Raw genomic sequence first — 11,390 nt, 5'->3', positions numbered from 1 at the left:
ACCCAGGGACCTCCTGGATTGAGTCCAGTATTATCAAATACCTGCACTGAATGTTATTTCTTGAAATGATCCAATCACTTCTGTAACCATGCAAATTATGGCACCTCCTAGGTCTTGAAGTGTGCGCTGTGTAAGGAAGCGCCTCTTATTTGGTTTGTGACCAGCAACTTATATTTGCTGTCATGGTTCTCTGAGACACTGAGCAATCAGTCACTCCTCATTCACCATTTCTGCACCTCTCATAGTAAACTGTTACACCTTCAGACATCTCAGAGTCCTGAAACCTTATTATCACCATCAAAACCCCAACTATGCAAGCTTGCCCAAAGCAGCACTATAGCAGCAGGTACAAAATCTGAGCAGAAGGACATGGACACTGTCCATGCAGGGGTCCTAGCTTTGAGCTAGCCTTCCCATGACCACCTCTCCCAGCTTCTACACTGAGATTTCATCTCACTCACATCCATGGATGCCAATCCATCCTAAGATCAAGTTCTCAGCCAGAACTGTAGTGGTTGTGGGTACAACCAAATCAAACAAGGTTTGGTTTTTATGGTGGTTTTAACTTTGAACCAGTGGTTTTAATTGGAGTGCAACTTACCCTCTAAATACAGGCTTACTAATTACTAATGTAACGTTCATTACAGCCTTGCCCTACCTTTGTTTTCCTCCACTAGAGTACCCATCTACTGAGGAGTGGGAACAGTATACAGACTGAAGTGCATCTCTAACTTTTGTTTTGCTGTACTGAAACATGATGCATCTCTTGATGAAATACAGGGTCACTGTGACTGTTTTCTATGCTAGTCATTTTCAGAGAAGAGCCAGCAGCTCCCAAAACACTTGTGCTCTTCAGCATCTCACTCCTACAAAGAAAAGGAGAAGAGTACGAGGTATAAAAAAAGCTTTAATAGGTAATACTCAGAAAAATATCTATTATGTCTATGTTTAAAAGATGAGACTTCTAGACTTCAGAAATCTGTCTTCTTTCCAAGAGAGAGAGATCAGACTTCTGGCTCCCTTGCCTCGTTACAACTGCTTCCAGCACAAGTTGCAGAGGAGCCTGTTCTCCTATCTCCCTACCTCAAGTACCACTGTCTATACAAAGAGCCAGAGAAACTTTCAACTGCACATCAACTGCACACAGCTGATTTTCAGCTTACAGAGAACTAGGTGGCGAAAGCAAACAATCCCATGCTATTTACTAACCAGCATAAGCAAGAAGCATCCTTCAGTGTAACGTAACACCTCACAAAGAGCTGGCATGTGCAGGGGCATGTTATCTTCCATCTCAGCCGTGAGGACAATGTTTAATAGAATCACAGAATCACAAAATTGCTCAGGTTGGAAAAGACCTTCAAGATCAAGTCCAACCACGACCTAACCATACTACCCTAACTAACAGCCCTCCATTAAATCATGTCCCTGAGCACCACATCCAAATGGTTGTTAAACACATTCAGGGATGGTGACTCAACCACCTCCCTGGGGAGCCTATTCCACTGCTTAACAACCCTTTCTGTAAAGAAATTTTTCCTGATATCCAACCTAAACTTACCCTGGTACAACTTGAGGCCATTTCCTCTCGTCCTGTCACCTGTCATCAGTGAGAAGAGACCAACCCCACTCTCACTACAATCACCTTTCAGGTATTGGAAGAGAGCAATAAGGTCTCCCCTCAGCCTCCTTTTCCCCAGGCTGAACAGCCCCAGTTCCTTCAGTCTCTTCTCATAGGGCACATTCTCCAAGCCCTTCACAAGACTTGTTGCCCTTCTTTGGACATGCTCCAGCACCTCAAAACGACCTTTCTGTACTGAGACACCCAAAACTGAACACAGTACTTGAGGTGAGACCTCACCAGTGCTGAGTACCGGGGCAGGATTACTTCCCTAGTCCTGCTCACCACACAGTCCCTGATACAAGCCAGGATGCCATTGGCCTTGTCCCTTTTCCCATCACTGGGAAATGGGCAGCGCCCACTGCTTTTTCCTCACCTACTTTACGTTCTCAGATCACCCAAGTCACATTTGATTCACTTCAAAAGGCCCTGAAGCTGTGAGCAAACAGAATGGACTTTGAGCATCCAATTCAGACAGGTAAGCAGACCCAGACAGAATTAGAGCTAACCTAAGGCAAATACTATGTTGAACCAATACCCGTGTCACATTTTCCCCTCTGAAAAAGATTCATCACTCCTTTCCCCTTACTTAGCAGGTGTGTAATCTGGGATGATGTTGAATTGTGTTTGTTTCTTTATTTTCAGTCAGACTATCGTTTCGTGCTTGTGCAAGTGCTTCTGCCAGCATACCAGGGCAAGTTTGCAGAGGGTGACAGAAAACTGTGGGCCCCAGAACACAAGCTTTTAGGTGTGAATGTTACATACTGAATTATATTGGTGCAGCTGCACATTATATGATGCAGAAAAATTGAATTTTTTGGAAATTATTTGGTTTTCTCCTTCCCTCCATTCCCAAACAGGGAACTTCCTATGTCCTATATTCAGCTCCTATTCAGCTCCTTGAGAAAAGTTAGAAAGTTAGAAAAGTAAGAAAGATTAATGTTGCATATTCATTCTTCTATATTTTCTTGCTTTGGGGGAAAAAAAAAAATCAGTCCTCAAGAAAAACAAATTCCTATTCTTATTTCAGCACTAAAATATATAGGCAACATTATCACTTGAACTATACCTACAGATGTACATGAGAAATTTACCTAAACCTCTCTGATATAACATTTTTCCCCTTTCTTCAGGGTTTATAAACAGAAAATAATTCTCTTTCCTATTATTTCTAGCATAAGGGCTTCCAGGACTAATGTTAGATGGAAAGAATTGCAAACCAGACACAGACAAAGTATACTGTGACCATCAAATGCTTCTGGAGACCAATAATAGAAGGTTTTCCACTTTGTAGTCCCTCAGGTTTGAACCTGCCCTGTGTACAGGGCACACTTCAGCTAAGCGAAAGCATTGCAACACATTTCAATATGGAAAAAGACAGGAAATATCAGTTGAGCTGTGCAGAAGTAATGGCCAGAAAGCCTGAGTATTTGGATTGAATCAGTGTCAGAATTTAAATGTTTAATAGAAAGATATCAAACTTAATAATTTAGCATTCAAATAACATGAATCTCTGCAAACAAGAGAACCTTCAGAGTAAAGGATAATGAGAGTGTACTTGAAGGAAGGCTGGGTTTAAGGAGTGAGACAGTAGGGCCAGGTGACAGGAGGGCAAACTGCTCTGGTAAGAACTCGAAAGGTGATGTGCATGGCCCACACTGACTTTGATTCAGAAGAAAAATAAGTAAGAATACGAGTGTAAAGCAGAAAAAAACACGTAGATGCATAGTTGCCCTTCTGATGGGCCAATGAATCTAAGATCAATATATCACAGTGGTATTACATGTATTGGAAGAAGCACCACAGACACAGTACAGCAACTACGAACAGAGAGGACAACTGTGGGCTGAAGATTACCGTGCTTCTGAAAGAAGCAAAATTGGTACAGTGTACAGCACATGCCCCAGATCCAGATCTTGAGAGAAACCAGAGAACTATGAACCACTGCTGCTTACTCACAAAGCCCAGACTTTAAGGAGAATCAGAGAGGCTTCCCTGATTCAAGTGTTCTGCATGGTAAGGGTTTCTCAAAGCAAGGAGTACCTCATGTGCCTGAAAGGCAGGGAGTAAACAACTTTGTCTTTTGAAGTCTCAGGAGGCTACTTCTGCTTACAGTACAAGGTCTTGAAGAACCATACTGTTAAAGAATTTAACCTTCTAGAGAATCACAGAATTGTTTGAGTTGGAAGAGATCTATCTACTACAACTCCCTTGCTATAAAGAGGAAGACCTATAGCTAGATCAGGTTGTTCAGAGTCTCATCCAGCCTCACCCTGAACGTCTCCATGGACAGGGCTTCCACCACACCTCTGAGCAACCTGTTGCAGTGCCTCACCACCCTTATTACAAACTTTTTTCCTTATAACCAGTCCAAATTTCCCCTCTTTTAGTTTGAAACCATCTCCCCTTATCCTATCAGAAGGGATCTTACGCAAGAGTTTGTCCCCTTCCCTCTTACAGCCCCCTTTAGATACTGACAGGCCACTATCAGGTCTCTTCAGAGCCTTCTCTTCTCTGGTTTGAAGAACTCCAGCTGTTCAGAATAAAAATCAAATAGAGCTCAAGACAGTATTAGCGTAATATGTAAGTAGGTATAGCAAATTTAAAGAAAAGAGCCATTCCCTTACTATATGAGTGAGATGAATATTTTTCAGTATAGGATGCTAAGCCTGTTTTTTAGAACTACTATAGCTCATCACCATGTCAGTCAACAAATTTAAGTAGTTTGACACTACTGACCTAGACTGCAATGTCAGGAAAGGAGTTACAAATCAGAATTGGAGTCTAGCAAGAGTGTCTAAAAGGCTGGAGATACCCATATGGATCAGAGGATGATTGCAACTCTCAAACATGTACACCTAGCCACACTACAGCTCAGGTAGAGTCCAGCAATTCAAAGAAATGTCATTTAATGCATCTCCATGATAGTGCCTCTCCTAGCACATACACTATATACCTACTACAGCAAAGTAAGGGGACAAGTACTGTCCGGGGAGTGAAGATTCCTGTGTTTTAGTTTTTTTGGGGGGATTTTTTTTTTTGTGCCTAGGTATAAGACACGAAGCATTCCAAAGCTATACAAGACAAAATCATGCTTGAAAACTACAAAAGATTTGTGAGAAATAGAGTCAGGTTAAGCAACTGTGGGATGCACAGCTATTACTGAAGTGAAGGTTGAAGACTATTCTAAAATAGATTAGATGAGAAGTCAGTATTTTGAGGAAGAAGTAAGAAATTAGAAGTGATGAAAAAGGCATCTTTCTGTACAGTAGGGCTCTTTCCATCCAACACCTAGATGGGGCCCAAATGTCTTGTAATACTTAGATGTCTAGTAATTTCGCAAATACCAATAACACAAAAGACCAATGACCTTTCACTCAAATGTTAAATGATGGTAGGAAAGAGAACCAAAAAAAAAGTTTCTCACATTCAAAACATACTGTTTGGAAAAGACACATTCATTGCAATATGCCTAGTGTCAATCACTCGTTTGGTTGGATTTCCCAACTATTTGACATCTCAAGAGGTTAGAAATTCAGACTGATTTTCACTGGGTATTTTATTCAGTTGAAGTCAAAACAGACAGCTTGGCCTGACCCAAATCCATTGGGTTTGGTGTTTGGGGTTTTTTTTTGTGTGTGTGCAATTCATCATAAGATCAACATCTTACTCTCATTCAGAGCAAGAAAAATTCCAAATATCCAAAGTTGGTATGGGAAATGAAAGCAATTCCCTACTGTTGGAAGACAGAACATGTCTCTAGTGACTGAAATCCATTTATTTTGATTTCCAGTGGTCAAGGTCTTCCTTGTTCTCCAGAAGATAGAAACACAACCAGGGAAAGAAGCTGGCATATCTTTTCTAGAAAGATAATTGTTAGAAGTTCCCAGAAGCATTAACAGTTGTGCCTAAACAGACTTCTATGCCTTCTCTCCTCCCTCTCCACAGCTTTCCTGGGGCCCACCTGGGTTTAAACATACCTGATCTCTTGACAGTTTTATAGCTCTTTTGGTATAGTTCAAGTTCAGGAGGTCACATCAACATCACAAGGGAGAATTAAAAGGTCATGGGACTCCTGGCCCTCTTCCCTGGCCAGGCAGAACCAGTCTGAACAATACACTTAAGACAACCCCTACTCCCACACTCGTGGTTGCAGGAAAAGTATGCTAAGAAAACATTTTACCTCCACTTAGATGGGTGTTGTGCAAGTTATACATGCAGTGAGCAGAGAAAACATTGAGAACAGTGGCATTTATTCTGGTCTCCTGTCACTCTGTCCTTCACTAATCATATTATAATGACTATTCTCTCAGATCCTACCAACCAGCAGGCAAGAGCCCAAATCTCCAATCAGTTTTGCCTTAGGTTGTGAAGGAGGGAATATGAAAGTACAACTGTGGTTAGAAAACAGAAACAGTCTAAAAGAGACATTCTCCTTCTAAAAAGCTCATTCTGTGCAAGTCTCATTGAACTTGGGACAAAATTGAAATGCAGACTTTTTTTCTTTTTCCCCCCTTCCAAAGCCACAGTCTCTACCAGATAGCAAAGAAGAATCTGTCCTGCACCTGGCCTTAGCAATACTGCCAGATATGACAGTAAGCAACTGGAGAATCACTTGCATGGGTGATTTAAGCAACAACATGACTTTGTGTTTTCAAGATCAGGTGATACCAGCAGGGTGGCAGGAAGAAGTGTAAAAGGCATAATGGGAACTAGAGGCAGAATCTAAGAGATGAGGAGAATGACTTAGTGGGGTTTCTAGGCACTCATTTCTGCAGTTGCTCTATCCCAATAAAAAAAATAGAAATAAAATACATTAAAATTCAAACTAGTCAGCTTGCCTTCAGCAGCATGTTCCCAGAAAGTACTCCAAAACAGCTATATCTAAAAGGAAGCAAAATAAGTTACACACAGACAGAGGAACCACTTTATCCATGTTTTCCACAAAGAGTGGATTCATTCCTTAGAAAAGCAAATACTTTCCAGAACCTAATCTATGTCTTCACCAAAATATGCCATAGAAGCTGTTTTCTCTCTCTGTTGCCTTATCCTCAGTTACTCAGAGCCTCAGCTGCTTAAAAGAAAAACCTGCCCTTCACACTGCAGGCAGAGTTACTGCAAATCTATCGTAAGAACAACAAAGTTGGAGAAGAGCAGAATTACATCCGCACGAAAGGAAAAAAAATCCAATTTCCTCATTAAAACCAATATTAGACAGTAACTACCACTTTATAAAGTTCTCTCACTGTAGGGAAGCCTCAGCACTCTCTGCCTAGCGGAAGTAAATTTGTACTTTAAACAGATTCTCATCTCCAATATATACATGGGCAGAATTTTATTTCCAACTTTGTCTTCTCCCTCTCTGGTTTAGATTTAGGCCTGGAATAAGCCAGAATTTCTCCTTCTGAAAGTATAAGGAAGTCAAGTCAGTGAGCGTCCAAATCCAACCACACCCCTGTGCAGCATTTTAACCATTTGGTAAAGAAGCAGAAAGTCTCCAAAGGCTGTGATGGGTATTAGCCAGCTGTCACTCAAGTAGGCCTCAGAGAGAAAATTAATAACTATCCCATCTGTTTGAGGCACAATCAGTCTTGATCCTACCAAATATGAGAGACTTGTCCTTTGCTGTCCACCTCTGGAGCAGCACACTTGTATCACACCAGAGTCAGAGGACACACTCCAGATGACCCTCCATGCCCTTCACCATTCCTTACCTTATAGCTAATGATAAAAATGACCTAATGCATCTTTAAAACTGTGTTCCTCTCCAAACAAAACTCACAGCCAGACTTTGAGAAACATATCTGAGCTATGAGAGAATACTGCTAAAAGTGATTATTACTTCTACTTCTCCCTGTAAAATGGGGAAAAGGTACTGATCAAGCCAAACACTTCTTTCTGTATCTCACCACAGATACTACATAAGGCTTTCATTGCTATGTATAACCATAAGTACTTCTACATGTCCCGTAACTGAAGTCTTTTATTTATTCCTTGGAAAACAGGCAAATATGCACCCACAGCTAGATATTTTCACCCTCAGCCTCCACTTGGCTCTATACTGTACTTAAAGGAGAATTCAGCAACTTCCACATGGCCCTGCCATTCTGTAAGCAGTGCTCATGCATTCTTCCACAACAAAGAAAAGGACTGTTTGGCTATTCAAGCTGGAGGGGGGGGGAAGCCCTCAGCAGGCATTAATTCAAAACAGTGGGAGAAATTGCCAGATACTTTGTTTGCAAAGTTATCTATCTTTTTACACGGCACCTCAAGAGCAACTGTTTCAGTTTGAAGTCCCCTCCTTTGTGCTTGCTCGGTTTTTTAATGCTATTGTTCAGATTTACTTCATTTCAGTGCTGCTTTCTATGAACACGCAAATTTGAAACAAATATTCCTTCAGCTCTGGCAGTAAATATTGTCACCGCTTTCTGACGTGAACTGCAAAACAACATTTCAGGTTCTTCCTTGTTATTCCAGTTGCGAAGGAAAAACTGAACGCCAGCATCCCTCTCACGCAGCCCCCTTTGCTGAATGAAGCTTCTGGGAAACACCCAAGGGCCCAAACAGGAGTGCACTTGTTGGGCTTTTGCTTACAGCTCCAAGCTCCTTTTAGCCAGACTCTCAGCTCTGCGGCGTTGGGCTGCCAGTGCTCATTCAGCCCACATTCTTGGCTTTCTGCTCCTTCCTGGTTCTGTTTCTATGGCATTTCCTCCTTCCCCTCCCACGCGCATCTACTCAAAATGATATTAAAAGAAAACCTTTGCTTGAGGTTGGTGACAAGTTTGTGCTTTTTGATGAAGACGCCACTTTTCCAGCTTCCCTTTGTGCTCAGGGGGTAAACATCACAATCAGTTTTAAGCAAAGGTTAAACTTCACCTATAATAACAGCATTACTGCTTACACTTAGATACATGCAAATTATTCTGAAGAAAAACTCCTTCCACCACATCCTGCCTTGGATTTCAATAATGATGTTTCTGGGTTGTATATTACCATTACCACATGAAGCCTCGCCTCTCAGACTGTCACCATAATTAATATCCAGTAATGAGTAAAGCACCTTGATGACAAGATGCTTAGATGTTTTACTAATGTGTCATATAAGAAATAAATTTAATTTCTGATGTGACCAGAAAAGAGCACTTCAAAGCTCTACTGAGCAAATGAGTATGTATCTACTGAATTTGGTACAGTGCAAACTCCCTTTCTGTCTAGCTTTAACTACCTGAGTTGAAGAGCCCTTGTAGAGATCTTTCACGCAGCAAAGAAAATACAATCGTCCCAGTAAAGAGTATGAACTGAGCAGAGGGGCAGTGCTGAGCTCTGCTCTGTGTGACAGTGACAGGGCCCGAGGGAACAGCATAGAGCTGTGTCAGGGGAGGGGCAGCTGGGGGTTAGGGACAGGGTCTGCTCCAGAGGGTGGTGGGCATGGAACAGTCTGCCCAGGGCTGTGGGCAGAGCCTCAAATGCCAGAGTTCTGGGAGCCATGGGGAACCACTTTCAGACAAGGGGTTTGGATTTTGGGTGGTGCTGTGTGGGGCCAGGAGTTGGACTCAGCAATCCTTGTGGGTCCCTTCCAACTCAATATATTCTGTGATTCTATGAGTTGACTTGTTCGGTCTGTGCAACTCTGAAATGCAACAACTGATACCTGCAATGATAGCAAAGAGGAGTTGTTTGTCTGGACTGACTGGGAGCTTCCACCTCAGCTGTCAGTGTTCAGCACTGTCCCTGGCAATGAGAGAAATTTGTCTTCTCCCATATTGCCCTCTGTGCAACACTATGCAACCGGTTAGTCAAAATACTGAATGGTAACCCCAAAAATACGCGCAGCATGTGCCACACTGCAGCCCATACAGAATGGAAATTCCTCTGCTGCCCTCACAAGAGCATTATCCCACTATGTCGGTGTGCCCGTTTAATCTGTTTTATTCCCTGTATGGTTTCAAGGTTGGAGAACAGGCTCTGGAATTACTCCCCCAGGGACAGTGGCTGACCCCCATAACATGACAACCATCTGTGGAAATTAAATCTAGGGGCAATAAGCCCATGCAATCCCGACCACCAAAACGCACATCAAATATAAGCAATTCAAGCCTAACTGGAACACTGGCTGAGGATCCATTGCATCACCTTGCTTTACGGTAAGGACTCCGCTATACAGAACTGCAATAAAATTCTGATTCCTGATATGGGAAACATAAAACAACCTGATATTATTCCCAGATTTTCATTCTGAAATGAAACACCACGCTCACAGGGACTGCCAGCCCAGCCATTAGGAACACACTCATGGACTACTTCTCGAACAAAAAGAGTACACGAATTAAAATGAAGAGCCATCAAAGTTCCGCAAACAAGTGCACCTCTGGGTGCTTCCTACGCGGCACAGGCATTTCCCGCCAGCGGCCACCGCCACGCGGATATTCCCTGCTGAAGTTTCACGCCTCAGCCCTTTGGCATGGTTACTACCAGGTCCCCTTGCGCCTCGCTTCCAGCCCACCAGCGCACTCTCAGGTCTCTCTGCGGGAGGGGTGGGGTTCAAAGCGCGGCGGTGCTATATGGCAAGAAGCACGGCGGGCGCCAAAAGCGAAACTGGCCCGTACGGGGATCGAACCCGCGACCTTGGCGTTATTAGCACCACGCTCTAACCAACTGAGCTAACCGGCCGGCGCTGCGACGCACTTTTGGAAAGGCCGTTATGAGGGTTGGCGGTGACGTAATCTCGCAGCGTTACTCCACGCACAAAGTAGCGGCAGCAGCCAGCCGCCAGGACGTAGAGTGCTTTCCGGGATCTTGATAACCAGCTCTGTTTTCTGGAACACGTCACCCCGGACTACGCTTAATTTACTCTGACATTCAACAGCAAGGCCAAATTTGGAATATGAGGGCAACACTGAGAAGTGAAAAGGCAGAAAAGAAAAATACTCCCAAACACGCTGCAGGATGGGGCTGTGCGTGGGTCCTGGACACCATCCTGATCAATGGGCAGAACAAGGCTGGCAGGTGCCAGAACAGCAGCACTCCTTTTATGTGCTTCTGGCACACAGACCATTCAATCTGCTTTTCTGTAAGAAACGGTCACCTTATTTTTCGGGTCAGTTGCTCCACAGAGAGCAAAGGAAAGAGGTTGAGAGGGAATCAATCGCCTTTGGCATTTCTGTCCAGAATATCACTAGAAGTAGCCCAATGCAGCAGTGTACTGCCCTCTAATTCACAGCTGTCCACCATGATTTTGTAGTCAAATCTAGTCCAATTGCACACCCTTTGGCGCTGTCCTTCCCACTCCCTCCAAGCTAGAGTAAGCATTTGTCTTTTTCTTCCAACCTTAATCAGTCACGTCCCATATACCTGCTCCTATTATTCCAAAACCTCCTTCCACACACTCAGAGCTGGCATCCTTCCTTTTTAGCAGTCTCTTTGGACTCTGCAGCACAGCTCTCCACATGCAAGCGGGAGATTTTGTGATTAGGCACTGACAGACAACATAACAGTCCGTGAGATCAATGCTGCCCCCACGAAGACAAACTTTCCTGATTGAACAGTAAACGCTAGTTTCCCTCCAGCGTGCAGGATCCATTCCCACAAGCAAAGAAGGAAACGAGGCTGGAATGACAAGCAGTTACCAGGCTATATATAGTGGATATCTGTAACATGATGGAACTGACAGGCTGTACATGCAAAGTGCTGGCAAGTGCTTTTCAGCACCACCAGCTTTAGTGAATTACGTTCAAATGCTTTAATAAACAGAAGCGTAGCTCTAAGGGCTTCG

At 43.3% G+C, this 11,390-nt stretch overlaps 1 non-coding gene across 1 annotated transcript; it reads right to left on the bottom strand.

Annotated features, from left to right (window-relative positions):
- Positions 1 to 10,214: 10,214 nt before the first annotated feature.
- Positions 10,215 to 10,288, bottom strand: TRNAI-AAU. The gene has a single exon. It is a non-coding gene; the product is annotated as a tRNA-Ile (tRNA).
- Between the last annotated feature and the right edge of the window lie 1,102 nt (positions 10,289 to 11,390).

The sequence above is a fragment of the Gallus gallus genome, chromosome 1 (genome assembly GCF_016699485.2).
Source record: "Gallus gallus isolate bGalGal1 chromosome 1, bGalGal1.mat.broiler.GRCg7b, whole genome shotgun sequence".
NCBI lineage: Eukaryota > Metazoa > Chordata > Aves > Galliformes > Phasianidae > Gallus > Gallus gallus.
This window is presented reverse-complemented; position numbering and strand designations above follow the sequence as displayed.